The following is a 22,530-nucleotide window of genomic DNA, read 5'->3' as shown; positions in this document are numbered from 1 at the left end:
GAACAGTTTTTCAGAAGAGAGGGAGTAGCGAAGGGCACCATCAAACTGCAGAAGGCAAGACGCAAAAGTAAATTAATGTGTACAGCATGTTTCATCATCTTCCACCCCTTGGCAATAGGTATGAACTGGTGAATATTCTTTATCCTTGAAACTCAACAGTAAAAATTTCGGTTATGAATAACTATGTTTGAAATCGTAGTTCATCATGGAATATAAATATGTATTAGGAGAAGATGGACCAAAATGACAAGAACTGTCTAAGGCCTCTCGTCTAGGTTCTAAAAACTCCACGGGAATCATGAGACGTGCGAATGTGGGTAACGTATAGACGTTTCGGTTGATCTGGGGAGCGTACACGGATAGCCAGAGTTGTAAGGAACCTGTTGGCAATAAGTGGAAAATCCAGTTCCGCGTCCTGCTCGGCCAAAAATTTTCGTATCTAGACCTATCTCAGTTAAGTTGAATTTCAGGGATAAATTACAGTACTTGAAACTGTAATTTGTTATCAAATATAAATCTGATTTGTAAGGCTTTCGTGTGTGTGTGTGGTGTCCCACGATTTCCTATACCTTATACAGATACGTTTATGAAATTAACATGGATTCTTATGTCATATTACATGCAAATTTCTTGATATTGTCCGAGTGTACCAGTGTATATTCAGCCGGCGTTAATTTGTAACCTCCAATTAGCATCCAAAATACGTAATGCTGTCATCTGTGCAGAGCTTTAAAGGATATGATCCTATGTGGTTTATCTAACTAAGCTCATCATTAAAATACTCCTCTGTTGTTTGGGATTATTCATAATATGCTTGTGTGTAATTTGGAGGTGTTCGGAATTTGCTGAAGACGGTGTCGGAAAATGTGCGTATCACACCTGACATCTTTGATCGAGAATTGTCATTGCTCGTTCTACAAACTCTTCATCTATTACCATTCATCACTACGAAAAAAGTAAGTTAAACCTAATACAGAAAAAATTCTTTTGTGGTCAAATTTAGCGTAGTTAAATTATTGGCAACGAAAGATTTCGGAGAGATATACACTCCTGGAAATGGAAAAAAGAACACATTGACACCGGTGTGTCAGACCCACCATACTTGCTCTGGACACTGCGAGAGGGCTGTACAAGCAATGATCACACGCACGGCACAGCGGACACACCAGGAACCGCGGTGTTGGCCGTCGAATGGCGGTAGCTGCGCAGCATTTGTGCACCGCCGCCGTCAGTGTCAGCCAGTTTGCCATGGCATACGGAGCTCCATCGCAGTCTTTAACACTGGTAGCATGCCGCGACAGGGTGGACGTGAACCGTATGTGCAGTTGACGGACTTTGAGCGAGGGCGTATAGTGGGCATGCGGGAGGCCGGGTGGACGTACCGCCGAATTGCTCAACACGTGGGGCGTGAGGTCTCCACAGTACATCGATGTTGTCGCCAGTGGTCGGCGGAAGGTGCACGTGCCCGTCGACCTGGGACCGGACCGCAGCGACGCACGGATGCACGCCAAGACCGTAGGATCCTACGCAGAGCCGTAGGGGACCGCACCGCCGCTTCCCAGCAAATTAGGGACACTGTTGCTCCTGGGGTATCGGCGAGGACCATTCGCAACCGTCTCCATGAAGCTGGGCTACGGTCCCGCACACCGTTAGGCCGTCTTCCGCTCACGCCCCAACATCGTGCAGCCCGCCTCCAGTGGTGTCGCGACAGGTGTGAATGGAGGGACGAATGGAGACGTGTCGTCTTCAGCGATGAGAGTCCCTTCTGCCTTGGTGCCAATGATGGTCGTATGTGTGTTTGGCGCCGTGCAGGTGAGCGCCACAATCAGGACTGCATACGACCGAGGCACACAGGGCCAACACCTGGCATCATGGTGTGGGGAGCGATCTCCTACACTGGCCGTACACCACTGGTGATCGTCGAGGGGACACTGAATAGTGCACGGTACATCCAAACCGTCATCGAACCCATCGTTCTACCATTCCTAGACCGGCAAGGGAACTTGCTGTTCCAACAGGACAATGCACGTCCGCATGTATCCCGTGCCACCCGACGTGCTCTAGAAGGTGTAAGTCAACTACCCTGGCCAGCAAGATCTCCGGATCTGTCCCCCATTGAGCATGTTTGGGACTGGATGAAGCGTCGTCTCACGCGGTCTGCACGTCCAGCACGAACGCTGGTCCAACTGAGGCGCCAGGTGGAAATGGCATGGCAAGCCGTTCCACAGGACTACATCCAGCATCTCTACGATCGTCTCCATGGGAGAATAGCAGCCTGCATTGCTGCGAAAGGTGGATATACACTGTACTAGTGCCGACATTGTGCATGCTCTGTTGCCTGTCTATGTGCCTGTGGTTCTGTCAATGTGATCATCTGATGTATCTGACCCCAGGAATGTGTCAATAAAGTTTCCCCTTCCTGGGACAATGAATTCACGGTGTTCTTATTTCAATTTCCAGGAGTGTATCTACAAACTTCATTGCAAATAATTGAAATGGAATTATCAAATTGAGCTTCCAGAACCATTCAAGTATTGTCTGCATGCTTGTTGTATATTGATGTTATTACCTTTTTTCACATTAGGTGGAATTTTCCAGCTTAGGATATTTCTGTTCCATGCATATTTATTACGATTTCAATTCAAAATGTCGTATACCTTTTTACTGGATACCATGACCCCTTCTGCAATAAGTGGGTTTAATTTGGGACTAACGATAACGATACTTCTCACTCAAACAAATGGTTTCAGTAATAACCCTCTTAAACGTTTCTGGCTGCAAGATAAAGTTTCAAGAAATTGTCGAAAAAGTTCTACATTTTTTAGCTATTTCTGTAAGAGAGTTATTGATTATTGCTGTCATGTATCTTTCAAGTTCTGCTACAGTTAGGAAAAAATTTGCATTAAATATGTTTCTTCGGATTCTCTCTCCTTTCATATAAATGAAGTTTGTGAGAAGTGTTTCCCAAATTCATTCTTAGCAAATTCATTCACTTGGCCACAGCTATTGCTTGAAACATATTGTTTTACACCTGAGAGGAGGGCGAGGTTTTAAAAAACTCGGATCTTTCAGGCAATACCCAACAACCTGGGAGTGAAGTAGAGAAGTTCATAACTTGGAATACTTAGGAAGTAATTTCCAGTTCCAACCTTTGCCTCATATTCAGGGGATACCTGTAACTTTGATAAGTGAACATATACAAGTAGAGCTATTTTTTGGTAGTTTTGGTAAACTTTATAAAATACTTAGTAAATGATGGATTACCAGTAGCACTGGTAGGGAAAGAAACACGAATGAATGTGTAAGAGAAATGGGAAACCGATTTCTTCTTTTTGTTTTTGTTCCTTTGTTTGCTTGTCTGTTCGTTTGTTTTTCACGTTATTAGAGCCGTACATCATTCAATGTAAGTCAATTGTGCATTTTACACCCTTACAGAATATAATTCGCATTCTGTAAGTAACAGATGTTAGTTGATCGAATAACTTCTGCGCTTTTATGTAACCAAGCCAATTACGTTTGATGCAAGTACAGTTTACATACACAACGATAGAAATATGATTACTGGTATTTTTCACCCAATAACAAGTTATTCATATTGATCAAAGGCAAGAGTTTCCTGTTATTAATCATAAATGCGAAAGTTTTTTACGAATAACGGAAACATGTTTTATAAAAGTTCGATGAAGAATTGAAGCGCCGCTTACTGTACTTTTGGTCTGAGGTATTTTATTTTACCGCATGGTAGAGGAACTTGGGATTTTTAGTATTATGTGATAAGTCTGTATTGTTTCCTTTATGTTTACTATACCATCTCCTGTTTCACGTTACAAATCAACAATTTTCAGGTAAAACCTGAACTAAACATGGACGATTTCAATTGTGCTATAAACACTTTTATTTTAATTAACAGACAGAAGGATAACTATGTACCACAAAAATTTTCCTTTGATTACCTAGCCTTTTATGTATCCTCACTGTTTCTAAACGATTTGTCACTTCGGTTTTTTAGGGGAATCTGTTAAGACACTGGTCGCACAATTATAGAAAGTGATCGTTATAAGGTAATGCCCGATGGGTACGCAACACACCTAATCTACTGGTAACGCTGGTTCAATCTTAACTCACCAAAGCTACTAGGAAAACTACCAGTGTCTAAGCTTACTTATGATAGTCTACTGTAGCCAACAGTAGTTATATTTTACGACTCTATACGCAAGTAGCAAACTTGTTTAAGAGGAATGACATACAATTTTCTTCACTCAAAAAACCCAAATAACTGACGACACGTGACATAAAACTACTATTCATTAAAAGTGACTTTTGTAAATTATTCATCTGATATTTCTCAGATTTTTGCCGGGTCTTCTATCTAACTCGCCTATAGCAAAACATTCTCTCCTGGACATATTTCCTCTTTCATATGGAGTGTAGTAGTGATCAGGATGGTGGGTGTAATTATGTATGACGATACAGACTGCGTGGTACAACGAGTTGATTAGCACGGCAGCTGGTTCATGCAGTCAGGTGGATGTTTCCTGCAGAATCAGTGCAATGTAGGATATAGTCACTGTATCATTATCTTTATCCAGTCAGTGGCCAGGGCCGGACGCTGGGACTAGATTGCAGAGAGTTTGTTGGAACCACGAGGCCTTGAAAGACATCACCTGCTCTCAGCATCGCCCCACCGTCACACGAAGCAGGCTGCAGCTGAACCATGTCACACTGTCAGCTCTCTTCCGGAGAAGAACAGTGTCAGATTTCAGGCTCCATGCAAGCGACTGTCATGCAGCTACGACAGTCTGAGATCTATTAGGTCACATTGTGGCACAGATGTGCAGCAGTTCATGCACTATTCTAGAGTACAACAATGAACCAAAGACCTCAGCATAAGCATCAGGGCAGCAGATTGCTAAGCCAAGTCTGCAGCAGTAGAGCGTTCATAGAGAGGGCGACTGGCAACTCAACGGATGGTCAGACCAAGGCCCCCTGGGTAGGCACCCTGAAGTGGCAGAAGCAGACCAGCAGGTGGTGCACAGTTGCCAGTGGCAGCAGGCCTAGGTACGGCCTCTAGTTCCGCAGCCAGCAGAGGTGGGGATTAGTGATGTTGTACGCCCGACCTTTGAATCTGCACAGTGAGTGTACTAATGTATATCAAAAATTCTAAATAAATATGACCCTGGCTCTGTAAGGCAGCTAATATCAGGTGCGGATCGTAACAAAAATCATTACAAATGCTGCTGTCACAAAAATGGTTCAAATGGCTCTGACCACTATGGGACTTAACTGCTGAGGTCATCAGTCCCCTAGAACTTAGAACTACGTAAACCTAACTAACCTAAGGACATCACACACACCCATGCCCGAGGCAGGATTCGAACTTGCGACCGTAGCGGTCGCGCGGTTCCAGACTGTAGCGCCTAGAACCGCACGGCCACCCCGGACGGCGCTGTCACATAACTAGAAAGCATGCATTAATAAAAGTGAAAGTTTGGGGTCTATTCTACAAAGACAAAACAGCTGTTCCCTTTTTTATTCTACATATAATTTACGAACTGTTGCTTTCAGGGGTCAAGTGATGAACAACAATCATATTTAATTACTTTTGACACTCAGTAACAAAATATTTAAGTCTTACACATATTTAAATGACGATTATTAAAATCGATACCCCTACACACGAAAATTTTTTATCCCACGAAGGAATGATTATTAAAAACCCGTATCAGCTCTATGTAGTGATAGCTGGTCAATGCACTGACTTGGTGGAGAATAAATTTACTTTTTGAACCAATGAAAAAAACTCTCATGTACGCAATGTGAGGGTAGGTTAGTATCCTAGCTTTTGATATTCAAAGGTCAAAGCATACGAAAGTTGGATTGAGCAAAATCTAGAATCAACATTTACTGTGGCCTAATGCACGATCGTACTTTACCAAGTGGCCTCTGCAATGGCGTTGTCTCCGTGCTGGATCTGAAACGCTAATTATCTATTCTGGCATTGACTGAATTCACTCAGTCGCAACTTGCCTGCATTCCGCAGAATGTTAATCTTTCCCTAGACGAAATAATGGCTATTGCACACTCGCTATGAGTTGGAGCGACGTGCACAATTTCTTTGCCTACAAAAATTCCTGCAGGATTAACTACCTACTGCTTTGGTATCTGTCGCCATGATAGGTGAAGCGTATCGTCCTCACTTCACAGAAAGCAAACTCTCAACGCCCTTGCTTATTTCCGCACGCTTGTGCATTCCGCCGCAAGATGAGAGAGTAGGCAATTTTAGGACTCAAAATGCTTCTATATAATGGGGATCTTCCCACCGTGTCGCATCTGTACCACCAAGTAAGGCTTCAGCCAATGACTGTCTCGCTAGAGTTCAATAGATTTTAATTTTTCTTGCTGGGCCGCAGATTTGCCCTGTTAATGACGTGCAGCCACTTACCCTCGGTCCTGGTATTATTTACGTTAAACGAATTATGTATTGTACTGGCCTTATCCCATTTTGCACTGAAGCTCGCTGTTCTCTTGCTACATGGGAGTTTTATGATATCATTAACCAACTGCTCGGTTCGTCTCCAAAATGCGTTTCACTAGAACTTGTTTGTTCCATGCCATTGTCCATATTGGTAGAGACTGTTTTGTTAGTTTTTGGTACATGAAATTAACTGTAAATGCCTTTTGTTGACACAATATAATTATTATTTTCTGATGATCTTATACTGTTTTGACCTGTCATTATGGATCAAGCTCGTGTAAGGTCCATAAATCTGGGCGCCTTAAACAATCCATCCCTTCCGAATTCATTTTGCGCTGCTGTGATCAATGGTTGAGGCATTGCTCATTGCAGTACAAAACTATAATTTCCAATAATTTAATCATTGTTCAGCTACTTGTCTATCTTATGCTAGGTGATGTCATGTTAACATCATATTTTGATTTGAAATGTATTGATTTACAAGGCATTTTCTATTTAGATGATTATTATGTGGCTTTATAGTTAGTGATCTGACTAATCTTAGAACATTTTTACTTGTGGTTAAATTCTATTAAAATGGTTCAGTCACCCTTTAGATTCTCTTTTTACAAGAACTTAAGGCATTCCAAAATTCTCAGACATTTATGATATTGATGATTGTGAAAGATTTGTGAAGTTAAGGAAGCGTTAATTTCTCTTACATCTACTCTCAACACTTAAATGCTACATCACTATTGAAAATGGTCATCACAAACAGACCTTTATATACTTAAGTGGACATTATATTTTTGAAATAGTTAATATTTTTTCATATTGCCATACACATTAATACAAACTTTATATTCATTGACATTATTTATCATTAAAAACATATATTTCCAAAATATTTACAATACACAAATTTTTATTAACATGTATTTAGATTGAATTGACTCACATGTGAAATACAAAATATAAAACATGGTACTTTTATTAATATACTTTAACAATTTACAAATCGAATTACAGATTACAAATGAAACACATAAATGACTAATTCTCAATGGTACAAGTGCGACTGAATATTTACAGGCATCCCAACTCCTTGCTGAAGTGACTATCTTTTGCACTCTGTAAAATATTACTTTGCAATTGTCACACGCATTACTCTCTTTCTTAACGCACTTTACGCTTTAATATTTGGGCTGGGTTTGCTTCCTGATGCTGTAGTCGACCAGTGGTGGTTGATGCTGCCAGTTAATTGTAGACAGTGCGCGATGTTGATGAAGATCATCGACATTTACAGTTCTGAGTGTTTGAGCACGAGTGCCATTACATGGTCGATTCCATGCTGAATTGTTCTGACGACAAACTACTCGTCCAAGGCAATACGATGATGTGACAACATAGGTGGCATAGTCCTTCATCGACTTAGTTGCCATCGAGATTGATGAGTGTAGCCCTCAATGGTTGCTGCATTTAGATGTTCCCATTATGTGTACTCTGTTCGATGGTTTGAACACCTTTGGTTGGTTTGTTAGTTAGAATGAGATAACTGCTATGGTTTTGTTAAATATTGTTTTGAGTTGATTCCCCCAAATCTCATACTGGTTTAAGGTATAGGATTCAGAAAGGAATCTTGCTGTCTTCTGCCCTCAGCTTGGGACCCTTTATCCTCTTCGGTATTTGCTGTGTCTTCATGTCTTCTTTCTTGTAACTTGGAACTTCTCGGGCATAGGGATAGGATATGTTATTCAGTGAAAGTTATTCAGAAGGACTACCAGTTATGTTGTTAAGAGATATGGTCAAGTCTGAATAGATAATTTCGGAAGTGATATATCTGCTTTCAGTTATCTGCTTCTCCTTCTGGAATACTGAGAGAAATACGAGGTATTCTGAGTTTATTTCTCGAGGTGGTTGTATAATGGGCTGTTGCAGACGGTTTGCTGTTGTGCGTCACTGTTAATGGGTTCGCTTGGCCTTCCTCGCTGGTGTGCAGCCATTGTGTCCGTTGCTGCTACTGGGTTTCCCTGTCCTCTCGCTATTGGGTTGAGGCGTGGGAAAATATTCTTCAAAATACATCTGGCTCTGTCTCCACACTACTGTGAAACTTGAGACAGTAAATTCCTTACTTGTGTCGTCGGTTAGTCGCCAATGCTTCTGTCGTCCCCTTGGCTCCCTTCCCCAGGCGATTGTAGTGACGTTGTGTAGTATGCCTTCTTTGTTTAATTTGTTTTACGATGACTTTTGCTTAATGCTAATAGTTACAAGTTTCTTTATCTGTGTTTACTGTGAGCTTTACATTTGTACATTTACATGAATAATACAAAATGAACGTTTAAATAGTTTTTTCCTCAGTACTTTATGTAAGAAATTAAAGTATTAAAATATATCCCTGACAAGTTAAGTTACTTCATTTTATGATGATTCCTTTACTTCTTGAATGAGCAAAGATTAATGATGTGTAGGTTAGTTAATTAGTACATCAGGCAATTGGTTTTCTTTTATTTTCTTTTTCTAACCTATTCTGTTTAGTATTATTGTACCTATATTTGAATATAAACTTGTTTGTAGCTCGTCCTATCTCCCTCTTGATATCTGCTGCTTCCTGAAACATATTCACATTGTTTTGCTGTATCATCTGTGATCCATTTATATTTTAGTTTTCATGGCTAATTGTCATATGACCACTGCAGGAATTATCATCCATTATAAGCTATAATATGTCTGACATGATGTAGAGCTACATTTTTTCCCGCTCTTCAGTTCACCAATTCTATCACATTTGCATGAACCATTTCTCTAATTAACATGGGTCCCTTATAAATTGGATAAAATATATAGCAAACCTGTTTCCCTTTATTAGATGATAAGTGAGTTCTAACAAAAACCAAGAGTCCTACAGTGAATACCCATGTTGACACGCCTTTGTCTGCTCTGAGTTTTCTTCCCGCAGCTGCTCGTTCAATGTTTTAGAGTGCTAATTTTGTTATCTGTTGATGTGATGGTCTTCTGGATGGCAGTAACGGTACAACTTCTCTTACCCTATCCAATGTTCTTTTTTTTTTGAGCACTGTGACTGGTGGTAATCGTGTATTACTGTGCCGCATTTCGTTAATAATAGTCTGTAAATGATGTAAATTGGCATCCCATGTGGTATGTCGTAAACTACAGTGCAGACGACACCATGTTCCAATATCCTTCATCATTCTTTCTGCACAATTGGCGCTTTATTTGTACCTGGACATGAAGATGCGTTTAATTTTATGTCTTTTTAAAGTCGCCAACCGAGGTTTAGATCTATACTCGGGCCCTCTATCTGAAATTAACCTTTCTACATGCCCTACCTCTTTGAGGAACTCACGTTGTAGTGCTTTTTCCTTTTTTTTTTTCTTTTTTTCTTTTTTTTTTTTTACTGACTGGTTTGATGCGGCCCGCCACGAATTTCTTTCCTGTGCTAACCTCTTCATCTCAGAGTAGCACTTGCAACCTACATCCTCAATTATTTGCTTGACGTATTTCAATCTCTGTCCTCCTCTACAGTTTTTGCGCTCTACAGCTCCCTCTAGTACCATGGAAGTCATTCCCTCATGTCGTAGCAGATGTCCTATCATCCAGTCCCTTCTCCTTATCAGTGTTTTCCACATATTCCTTTCCTCTCCGATTCTGCGTAGAACCTCCTCATTCCTTACCTTACCAGTCCACCTAATTTTCAACATTCGTCTATAGCACCACACCTCAAATGTTTCGATTCTCTTCTGTTCCGGTTTTCCCACAGTCCATGTTTCACTACCATACAATGCTGTACTCCAGACGTACGTCCTCAGAAATTTCTTCCTCAAATTAAGGCCGGTATATGCTATTAGTAGACTTCTCTTGGCCAGAAATGCCTTTTTTGCCATAGCGAGTCTGCTTTTGATGTCCTTCTTGCTCCGTCCGTCATTGGTTATTTTACTGCCTAGGTAGCAGAATTCCTTAACTTCATTGACTTCGTGACCATCAATCCTGATGTTAAGTTTCTCGCTGTTCTCATTTCTACTACTCCTCATTACCTTCGTCTTTCTCCGATTTACTCTCAAACCATACTATGTACTCATTAGACTGTTCATTCCGTTCAGAAGATCATTTAATTCTTCTTCACTTTCACTCAGCATAGCAATGTCATCAGCGAATCGTATCATTGATATCCTTTCACCTTGTATTTTAATTCCACTCCTGAACCTTTCTTTTATTTCCATCATTGCTTGCTCGATGTACAGATTGAAGAGTAGGGGCGAAAGGCTACAGCCTTGTCTTACACCCTTCTTAATACAGGCACTTCGTTCTTGATCGTCCACTCTTATTATTCTCTCTTGGTTGTTGTACATACTGTACATGACCCGTCTCTCCCTATAGCTTACCCCTATATTTTTCAGAATCTCGAACAGCTTGCACCATTTTATATTGTCCAACGCTTTTTCCAGGTCGACAAATCCTATGAAAGTGTCTTTATTTTTCTTTAGCCGTAATGCCAGAATTGCCTCTCTCGTCCCTTTACTTTTCCTAAAGCCAAACTGATCGTCACCTAGCGCATTCTCAATTTTCTTTTCCATTCTTCTGTATATTATTCTTGTAAACAGCTTCGATGCATGAGCTTTTAAGCTGATTGTGCGATAATTCTCGCACTTGTCAGCTCTTGCCGTCTTCGGAATTGTGTGGATGATGCTTTTCCGAAAGTCAGATGGTATGTCGCCTGACTCATATATTCTACACACCAACGTGAATAGTCGTTTTTTTGCCACTTCCCCCAGTGATTTTAGAAATTCTGATGGAATGTGATCTATCCCTTCTGCCTTATTTGACCGTAAGTCCTCCAAAGCTCTTTTAAATTCCGATTCTAATACTGGATCCCCTATCTCTTCTAAATCGACTCCTGTTTCTTCCTCTATCACATCAGACAAATCTTCACCCTCATAGAGGCTTTCAATGTATTCTCTCCACCTATCTGCTCTCTCCTCAGCATTTAACAGTGGAATTTCCGTTGCACTCTTAATGTTACCACCGTTGCTTCTAATGTCACCAAAGGTTGTTTTGACTTTCCTGTATGCTGAGTCTGTCCTTCCGATAATCATATCTTTTTCGATGTCTTCACATTTTTCCTGCAGCCATTTCTTCTTAGCTTCCCTGCACTTCCTATTTATTTCAATCCTCAGCGACTTGTATTTCTGTATTCCTAATTTTCCCGGAACATGTTCGTACTTTCTTCTTTCATCAATCAACTGAAGTATTTCGTCTGTTACCTATGGTTTCTTCGCAGCTACCTTCTTTGTACCTATGTTTTCCTTCCCAACTTCTGTGATGGCCCTTTTTAGAGATGTCCATTCCTCTTCAACTGTACTGCCTACTGCGGTATTCCTTATTGCTGTATCTATAGCGTTAGAGAACTTCAAACGTATCTCGTCATTCCTTAGTACTTCCGTATCCCACTTCTTTGCGTATTGATTCTTCCTGACTAATGTCTTGAACTTCAGCCTACTCTTCATCACTACTATATTGTGATCTGAGTCTATATCTGCTCCTGGGTACGCCTTACAATCCAGTATCTGATTTCGGAATCTCTGTCTGACCATGATGTAATCTAATTGAAATCTTCCCGTATCTCCCGGCCTTTTCCAGGTATACCTCCTCCTCTTGTGATTCTTGAACAGGGTATTCGCTATTACTAGCTGAAACTTGTTACAGAACTCAATTAGTCTTTCTCCTCTTTCATTCCTTTTCCCAAGCCCATATTCTCCTGTAACCTTTTCTTCGACTCCTTCCCCTACAACTGCATTCCAGTCGCCCATGACTATTAGATTTTCGTCCCCCTTTACATATTGCATTACCCTTCCAATATCCTCATACACTTTCTCTATCTGTTCATCTTTAGCTTGCGACGTCGGCATGTATACCTGAACTATCGTTGTCGGTGTTGGTCTGCTATCGATACTGATTAGAACAAACCGGTCATTGAACTGTTCACAGTAACACACCTTCTGCCCTACCTTCCTATTCATAACGAATCCCACACCTGTTATACCATTTTCTGCTACTGTTGATATTACCCGATACTCATCTGACCAGAAATCTTTGTCTTCCTTCCACTTCACTTCACTGACCCCTACTATATCTAGATTGAGCCTTTGCATTTCCCTTTTCAGATTTTCTAGTTTCCCTACCACGTTCAAGCTTCTGACATTCCACGCCCCGACTCGTAGAACGTTATCCTTTCGTTGGTTATTCAATCTTTTTCTCATGGTAACCTCCCCCTTGGCAATCCCCTCCCGGAGATCCGAATGGGGAACTATTCCGGAATCTTTTGCCAATGGAGAGATCATCATGACACTTCTTCAATTACAGGCCACATGTCCTGTGGATACACGTTACGTGTCTTTAATGCAGTGGTTTCCATTGTCTTCTGCATCCTCATATCGTTGATCATTGCTGATTCTTCCGCCTTTAGGGGCAATTTCCCACCCCTAGGACAAAAGAGTGCCCTGAACCTCTATCCGCCCCTCCGCCCCCTTTGACAAGGCCGTTGGCAGAATGAGGCTGACTTCTTACACCGCAAGTCTTCGGCCTCTAATGCTGATTATTTATCAAAATTTATGGAGTGGCGGGGACCGAACCCGGGACCGAAGACGTTTTGATTACGAATCAAAGCCGTTACCCCTAGACCACGGGTACTTTTCCTTGTAGTGCCTTACTGATCGTAACACCAGTGGCACGTTTCATAGGGGCCAAAGTGACATGCTTTGATGTTTAAAACTACAAAGATAACGTGTTCACGTTCCCTGTCATTGGTAATGGTCCCATCAAATCCTTTGCTGTTAGATGTTTTATCTTTTTCGGTATTATGGGTGACAATGGTGGTCTAGTCTGAAATGTAACACATTTGGCATGTCGGCAATCCTTAAATTTTTTTAGTACTTGCCAAATACGCCTTTCAATATTGGGGAAATGTGCGGTCTCTTTGAGTTTCAAAAAACATTACTTCGCCCCAGAGTGCCCATTACTTAAGTAAGTGTACCATATATACTTGGTCACGGGTTCTTCAGGAACTCATACTGTTTATAAACTTGTACTTGAGTCTCGTCTGTAGAACAACACGTCATTGTTCAGCAAATGATGCTGACGAATGGCAACCGATTTCTTGTCTTTCCACTTATGTTTGGGCCCTAACACCTCTGGGTCTCTGTTCTGTTCATTTGAAGTATTAGAGAAAGCTGTTGTTATGTAGTTTTCAAAAAGAACTACCTTAATGTAATACATACCAATATGGTCCTCATCTACACCGAACCCCGTGTTACTTAGGGTTGCACGATGTGATCACCGGGAAAGAAATTCTGCTAAGTTCGTTTGCCGGACCTGAGATATGTTTTACATAGAAATCATAATCTTGCAAGATTAATATTCGCCTTGCTAGACTACCATGTGTATCGTTCGCTGTGAGTAAATACTCAAGAGCTTTATGATCTGTGTATAAAATAGTTCTCCTTCCGAAATACAAAATATCTAAACTTTAGGGAACACCAGACTAAAGCTACCAGCTCTGTAATGAAAAAATTCCCCTCGCTTTTTAATAACACACGACTCGCAAATCCAATGGTCTTACGTTTTATCTGTCCAACTTGTCCGTAGCGTTGAAATAGTACTACACCTAACCCAGTCTTGACGCTGTCTGTTGCCATACAAAAATCTTGCTTAAGATCTGGGTGTGACAGTATCGGTGCTTCCGCTAAGCCGTACTTGTCTGTACTCCCCTTCTTTTCCTGTGACCGGTATTAGACGTATTTTGTCAGTTAATACTACTGAAACCTGGTAAACAAGGGAAGGCAGGATTCAGTTACGGTTGTGGACGGCGCCGGAATCAGTTACCATTGGTGGTTGCCTTTTACAGCTACACACGATGTATTTTAAACCAGTAATTCCAGACTCAACAATAAATAAAAAATGCCACACGTTGTTATTGCAGGTATTAACAAATGTGTAAATAATAGTGTTTTCAGTGAGTTACAATTTAGCAAATCACCATTAAATACAGATACAGCAGATAGTGTTTTGAAAGCAAGCCACCGTGATCTTGGCAGAAGGACTTACACGCCAGGAATAGCAATAAATTAAATATTGTTTAAAACTTGCTGCAACTTACAAATTACAGTTATTGAAATATTAAAGGCAAGTCGCCACAAACACAGCTGTCCGCATCAGAGCCAGGAATGGCAGTAAATAAGGTTTTAAAGGCTTACTGCGGAAATACAAATACTAAATTAGAATTTTAAGGCAAGTGACCACAAACACGGCTGAAGGCCTTACACACCAAGAATGGCAATAAATTAAGAATTGTTAAGAACTCGCTGCAATCTGCAAATTACAGGTATTGAAATACTAAGGTAAGTAGCCACAAACACAGTAAAAGGCATCATACGCCAGGAATGGCAGTAAATAAGGTTTTAAGGCTTACTGCTAAATTACAAATACCAGATTAGCATTTTAAGGCAAATGACTACAATCATGTCTGAAGGCCTTACACGCCAGGAACGGCAATAAAATAGAAAAATTTAGAAATCTGCTGTAAAACAGCAAATACCATAGCGAAGGTTAATTAAAGAAAAACAAACAACTGATTACCTAACGGGTGACACAAGCTGATGGCAAACTTTGTAACACAACCCTTAACATACACTGAACACTGCACTGTTAGATTTATCCCAGGAGGCGACTACATCTATTAACGAGGCATATATAACCTTTAATGCAGGCATTACAAGGTATTGTTATAAATAAAACACAAATAAAACACAAGGATCAGTATATAAGTTCCTTGAAGGGAACTGAGGCAGATTATACCCGCAGAAGTCGAGGACTGAAGCAGCTTTACACTGAACTACTGGTCATCAGACCTCCTTTTACAACACACATGTCTTAAAAGAACCAAGGGGCCACAGACGGTGCTCTAGGAATCGACCTCTGAGATGGTCCAGCAACAAACACTTTCGCGAGTGATGAGATAGGCAGCCAAGAGCTGCATTCACTTCACAAGACGGTAACTCAGACTAGTGGCAGTCTAACGAATGACTAATGATAATCTTGCTGAAGCTACCTGACGTCCGATAAACCAAATGCAACGGTGGAACAATACCCCAAAGGTGGAACCGGTGGTCTGCACTACGTCCCCAGAATACTGTGTTTAGAGCACCCAGAATGAGAAAAGAATCGCTACCACCAGATAGAAGAAGCACCAACCAGTCTACAGTCAAGAAAGCTGTCGTAACCAAACGCCTTACTGGATAGCAGCGGCAAGGCGAGGAAACCTACACTGCCGTTAATACACTAGTCCCAAGGCAAGTAACTGGGGCGTTAGTAGCTACCAGGCAAGAAATATTACAGCTGGTTGAACTTAGCAAAATTCTAACAAGTTGAACGCAGTAAACAGTAATAAGAAGTCGAGGAAAGCTAATCAGATCCGTCATCCTCAAGCACTCCACTCGCTGCTCTTCGCCTCAGCGACACTACGAGCAGCAACACGAACCAAAGTCACTGGAGAATCCTGAGAGATCACAATGGGGGAGGTTTCTATACTTGGATGGAAATGCACTCATCTTAAAACTTGCTGGATCCGGTTTACGATGAGGTCGTACACCCTCTTGACCACAGCCATTGCATCCGGGAGTCCATGCGTGCCGCCAGCGGCCCTGGCGTGTTCTGGCACTGTGCGGACCTGGCAGCTCTTGAGTCCCCAACCGAACTGGCCCACTCACACCACCCGGAGAAACAACGACGTCGTTCCAAAGATAGGGCGGCAGCTACTACATACCGATAACCGCCGCTGCTGCTACCAGCGGACAGGCAACGCTAGCGAAACCGAGTGGCCCCAGTCAGCACGAGAAGAGGACAAACAACCGAAACCATGCCAACCAAACGATACCGTCTGACTTGCAACAGAGGTCGTAAACCTACAAACAGCAGCCTTGTCGACTGGCCAATGTAGGACATGCCACATTGGCAAGGTATATTGTAACTCCCTGTCTCCGTGAACCCAGGTCGTCCTTAACATTTCCCACCAGTCCCCCAATCTTGCTGAATGGACAGAAAACACACTTCATATTGTTTTTACGGAGGATCCTACTAATTCTGGCAGAAATAGAGGGAGCATAGGACAAATACGCTCTGCTTCTGGAACTTGTGGTGTACTGGCTTGTTGGCTTGCCATCTCAATTTGTTTCAATGTATATCCATTTTTGCACAACACTGTTTTGAGATGTTCTATTTCTGTCGGTGGACTTTCTTGGTCTCACAGAACATGTGTTCCATGGACCAATGTCTTAAGAACACCGTTCTTCTGTGCAGGGTGGTGACAGCCACTCGCCTGCAGATATAAATCAGTGTGTGTGGGTTTTAGATACACACTGTGGCAGAGGAAGTCCACCGAGAGACTTGTAGGGCACTCACCAACGCCACGCCTCCAAAATCGAACATCACATCTAAGGAGAGGCTTGCACTGAACAAGCTCCGGGAAGACATCGATATGGTAATACTTCCAGCAGACAAAGGGAACTCTACAGTCATTTTACAGCGGGTGGGAATATGATGAGAAAGTACGTCAACTTCTGGAGGACGCAGCATATGCAACTTTGGGGTGTGACGCCACTGACAAGGTGGACGAGAAGACCAGGGCTCTCCTGAAGGAGAAAGGTATGCCTGAGAAAATCATCAGACAACTTTGGGCAAAAGCATCAGAGGCACCTAGACTGTATGGTCTGCCTACAATACACAAGGAGGGCGTGCCTCTACGCCCTATTGTCAGCTATACTGGGGCACCTACGTATGAAACATCCAAGTATTTGAAAAATCTGCTCTCTCCAAAACTAAGAAGACTTCCTGCAACGCGTCGAGCAACTACACATCACAGATTCGGACATCATGGTTAGTCTTCATGTGGTATCAGTGTTCACCAGGGTCCCACTGAGAGACTCACTAGAACCGATTGCAGAAAAATTTTACGGTTCTTTGCTGGACCTGTTCAGGCATTCACTCATATCCACGTGTTTCCTGTACGGGAACCAATATTACGAGCAAACTGAAAGTGTAGCTTTGGGTAGTCCACTGTCACCTGTGGTTGCTAACATGTTCATGTAGAGATTTGAGGAGAGGGCATTAGGAACACCTAGATATAGACCCACATGATTCTTCATGTATGTGGATGACACCTTCGTGATCTGGCCTCATGGGAAGGACAGGATCAATGAATTTCTGGAACATCTTAACTCGTGCCACCAAAATATCAAGTTCACCATAGAACAGGAGAATAATGGCCAACTGCCGTTTCTGGATGTACTAGTGAAAAGAAAAGCAGATAGATCAATTTGCCACAGCGTGTATCGAAAACCCTCACACACCAATTTATATCTGCAGGTCAGTAGCGGTCACCACCCTGCACAGAAGAACGGTGTTCTTAAGACATTGGTCCATGGAGCACGTGTCCTGTCAGACCAAGAAAGTCTACCAACAGAAATTGAGCATCTCAAAATAGTGTTCTGCAAAAATGGATATACACTGAAACAATTTGAGTTGGCACTCCAACCAGCCACTAAACAACAAGTTCCAGATGCAAAGCGAGATGAAGGAAAGAAGGTGACGTATATGTCCTATGCTCGCTCTATTTCTGCCAGAATTGGTAGGATCCTCTATAAACACAATATCAAGTGTGTTTTCTGTCCATCCAGCAAGATTGGGGGACGGGTGGGAAATATTAAGGTTGACCTGGGTTTACGGAAACCAGGGATTTATAATATACCTTGCCAATTTGGCATGTCCTACATTGGCCAGACGACAAGAATAGTAGATATCAGATGCAAGGAACATCAGAGGCACACACGATTAAGACAGGCCACAAAATCAAACATTGCTGAACACTGTCTAGAACTACGTCATGCCATGATTTATGAAGAAACCTAGTTTCTAGTACAGACGCCCAGATTTTGGGACTGTGTTATAAGGGAGTCAATAGAGATAAAAGTGACCGATAATATTACTAACCGTGACAAAGTGTACCAGCTAAGTAGAGCCTTCGATCCTGCTCTGGAATTGCTGAAGAAACAGCGGGGACAGCTGCAGCACTCCACAAATAGAGGAACTGAAGGCGTGGACATGGAGAACGATCCCCATATAGTGTTCCAGGCGCACCAGATCGAAGATGGATCGCCCAGGGTCGGGTCCGATGGGCGCGGACTGCAGAGGGAACATCTAGAGCCACAGCGGACCGAAAATGGAATGGCAACACTCCAACAGATCACAGTGAGCCAGTGAGCGGGAGAGGAAAACAGGTGGAGTGCCTGGTACCACAGACGGGATTCCAAACGCATCAGACTGAAGATGAAACGCCCAGGAGCGTGTCTGGCGGGCTCGGACCGCAAAGAGAACACCCAGCACTGTAGCGGATGGAAAAGGGAACGGCAATGCTCCAGAACATTGGAGCGAGCGGGCGCGGACCGCAGAGGGGGCGCCTGGTGAGGGAGGAAGGCCACAGGCATAAATACTGGACCAGGTCCACTCGAGGAGAACAAAAAATAGAAAAAGTAATAATAAAAACAACATTCAGCCAATGTTTTTTTTAATCATTTTAATGCAGAAGAAAGTAAGACAACCAAAAAGCTAATGCTTTAATTTCAATATGTTATTATTGAAGGTGTAGCCGCAAGGCTTGAACTTCTATTTTCAGATTGAACAATCCAAGCTGCCCCAATAACTTCAGCAGCGGCAGTGGCGACTCGAGGAGTAGTCTCAGGTCGCACCTGATGAAGGTAACGAGCTACGCTGCCGAAATATAGAAGTACGACGCTGATAACAGGCATAACATCCGACAACGCAAGAGAAATTTCTTACTTAGGTGTCGGTAATCAACAACAGGCCGGAAGTACCGCCCCTGATCCTTAGGGACGTGGAACATAGGGGGAGGCATTAGCGGATGTAGAAGGCCTAATAACTCGCTGCTCAAGCATTTTGGAGATATTTCCCCTTAGTACCTTCATCTTAGGTGGTGAGAGACGATTTGCGGACTGCCTGACAGGAATATGGTCAGACAGACGAATATGGCAGTCAAGAACATTAGTAACCCCCAACATATCACAGAGAAGCTCTGGGAACCTCTCCAACAAAGACCCTAGTTCAGAGGCCTGCTGGGAAGAAAGATGGGTGAGATCAAACTCACTAACCTTAGCATCAACAGCCAGCATTACCGCATCTCGATTCACCTTACGTTTAGTACACTCACAGCACCCAAATTTCTGACCAGAAGCGAACTTACAGAAAAAGGTGTACTGCAAATAATAAAAGACAAGACCAGTTTTACCGATAAAATCACACCCCAAGATCAAACCGACCGTCAGTTCCTTAACCATGGCCAAACACAAGGGCCACGAGAAATCCGCAACTGAGATACTCCCTCGGACCTAACCATGCAGAAGCAACACCTGCCCATTGGCAATCCGACATCTCTGCACTGAAGAAGGGCCCGGCCTGTCTCACAAGATGACGAAATTCAAGAAACCATTCCAAGCTCAACAATGAAAACGAGCTAGCAGAATCCAAAAGAGCACAAATAGGTTAGCCACCTACTCGAGAACAAATACAGGGCAGTGGGGATGAAGATCAAGCAGCGACACGGGCGCACCAGCGGGGTTGCTGCCCAGCCGGGCGTCATTTATTGACTCTGGGTGTCCGCGGCTGAGCGCAAGTACGAGCTAAATGCCCTGTTCGACAGCACCAGAAACAACGCCGCGATTCCCCTACATCAGACTCAGCTGATGTTGATAATCTGGAGTTCCCCTCGGTGACGCCCACGGGCTGAACTTTAACCTGGCAGTCTCTATCGTCCGAGAGCATCAACGCGGATATCGCCACAACGGCGGCACAGAGTTCTTCCCAAGAGGAGGGAAGACCACGAAAAACAAAATGTGGTTTTATCCGCCGCTCGCATACACCTCAGGACAATTGAAACTAACTCCCGTCCTGGCAAGTCGACTAACAAGGGCCGGCCGAAGTGGCCGTGCGGTTAAAGGCGCTACAGTCTGGAACCGCAAGACCGCTACGGTCACAGGTTCGAATCCTGCCTCGGGCATGGATGTTTGTGATGTCCTTCGGTTAGTTAGGTTTAACTAGTTCTAAGTTCTAGGGGACTAATGACCTCAGCAGTTGAGTCCCATAGTGCTCAGAGCCATTTGAACCGTTTGACTAACAAGGCCAACCAGACCGTCTTAACTCTTTGCACGTATTGATGCAACTCCTCTCTATCTTGCTGCATCTGCCAAATATAGCGACACTCGAGCTGTTTACGAACTCCCGTGGTCATTCTTTCGCTGATCACAAGCTCCCTCAACTTCTGCAGTGAAAACCCTTCTGCCACGTCCCTGGATACCAGAGTCCTCAATTCCCTCTAGTTAAAGGGTACAATAGAGACAATATTACCTGATGCGAAACACCAAATGCATCAGCGTGTTCCTCAAGGCGAACCAAGAACCATAACAAACTTTCAATTTCCTCGAGTCGGTCTATAGCTAATTCTGTGATGTCTTGAAACAGATGCACCAGGCGATTAGGTAATTTAGCAAATACCTCGGCTAACCCGTCGGAGGACATAATAGCGTTATTCCGGGGATCGCTAGTGCACTGCCCGGAAGGTAACAAATCCTGCTCCCCCATCCTCTTCCCATCAAGCTCTAAACATGTGACCTTAAACTGCAATTTATTAACCAAGGACCACAACTCAACGGTTGATTCCTTATCATGATCCTCTAACTTTAATGCCCCTAAATCAGATATCTGTTTGGCTAAATGTATCAACTGTGCCCGGAGCCTCTCTAACTTCCACTAGGTTGAGTGCCCTCTAAAAAGCCGATGTTGTCCTCAAGTCTCCTAACAGCTTTAAACAAAAACCAAACGGCTGCCTTTGTCTCACCCTCAAAATCCGGCGTGACGTCAATTGGCTGAAGAATGGTAGCACGCAAGCAGGCTGCTGCTTCTTAAATACTACCCTCAATAGGCTTGTGTCTTATCGCCAGCTCATAATAGAGGTGGTCCTTCCTCAATAGGCCGATCTTGGGGCACTGTGTGACCGCCAATACAGAGTTGATCACCTAAAACAGAACACAGTACCAAAGGTAGAAATCGTACAACACTAACACAGTTTAACAAATCAAACCAAGAGCAAGTGAAATGGCGATATTACAATAGTAACCACGCTCTGCTACAAGTAGAAACCTGGTAGTAAAGGGTAGGTACGAACCGGTTACGATTGTGGACGTGAGCACTTCGATTTCCTGCTGCTAATAAGGCGAGTACACCGTTCGCTTGTTACACATTTTTACGAGCTTCAAACAGGTACAACTTATTTTCAGTTATCTGGGTAGTTACTATTTTATTTTTGTAATTTCTTGCGTGTTTGAGTGCCTACTAGACACAACCTTTTATTTTAATAACAGTGTAGTGTACAGTATCGCCGTTGCTATCGACCCTCGTATCGTACAGGCTTTTGTTTGTTTGGTTAGAACAGCTCAGTGTCGGTTAGACCGTCAGTGAGAGAGCACTTCGATTTCCTGCTGCTAATAAGGCGAGTACACCGTTCGCTTGTTACACATTTTTACGAGCTTCAAACAGGTACAACTTATTTTCAGTTATCTGGGTAGTTACTATTTTATTTTTGTAATTTCTTGCGTGTTTGAGTGCCTACTAGACACAACCGTTTATTTTAATAACAGTGTAGTGTACAGTATCGCCGTTGCTATCGACCCTCGTATCGTACAGGCTTTTGTTTGTTTGGTTAGAACAGCTCAGTGTCGGTTAGACCGTCAGTGAGAGAGCACTTCGATTTCCTGCTGCTAATAAGGCGAGTACACCGTTCGCTTGTAGGGTAAACATAGTCATGTGTAGGGACTGTGGTTGTTGTGAGCGGACGCAAGGAGAATTGGCCACTCTTCGGGGGCAGGTGGAGGCTTTGTCTGTTAGGCTCATCGAGCTCGAGGCGCAGGCGTCGGCTCGTAGTGGCGTTGGGGCAACTGTGG

The sequence above is a fragment of the Schistocerca piceifrons genome, chromosome 2, assembly GCF_021461385.2.
Source record: "Schistocerca piceifrons isolate TAMUIC-IGC-003096 chromosome 2, iqSchPice1.1, whole genome shotgun sequence".
Taxonomy (NCBI): Eukaryota; Metazoa; Arthropoda; class Insecta; order Orthoptera; family Acrididae; genus Schistocerca; species Schistocerca piceifrons.
Note: the sequence above shows the minus strand (reverse complement) of the source record.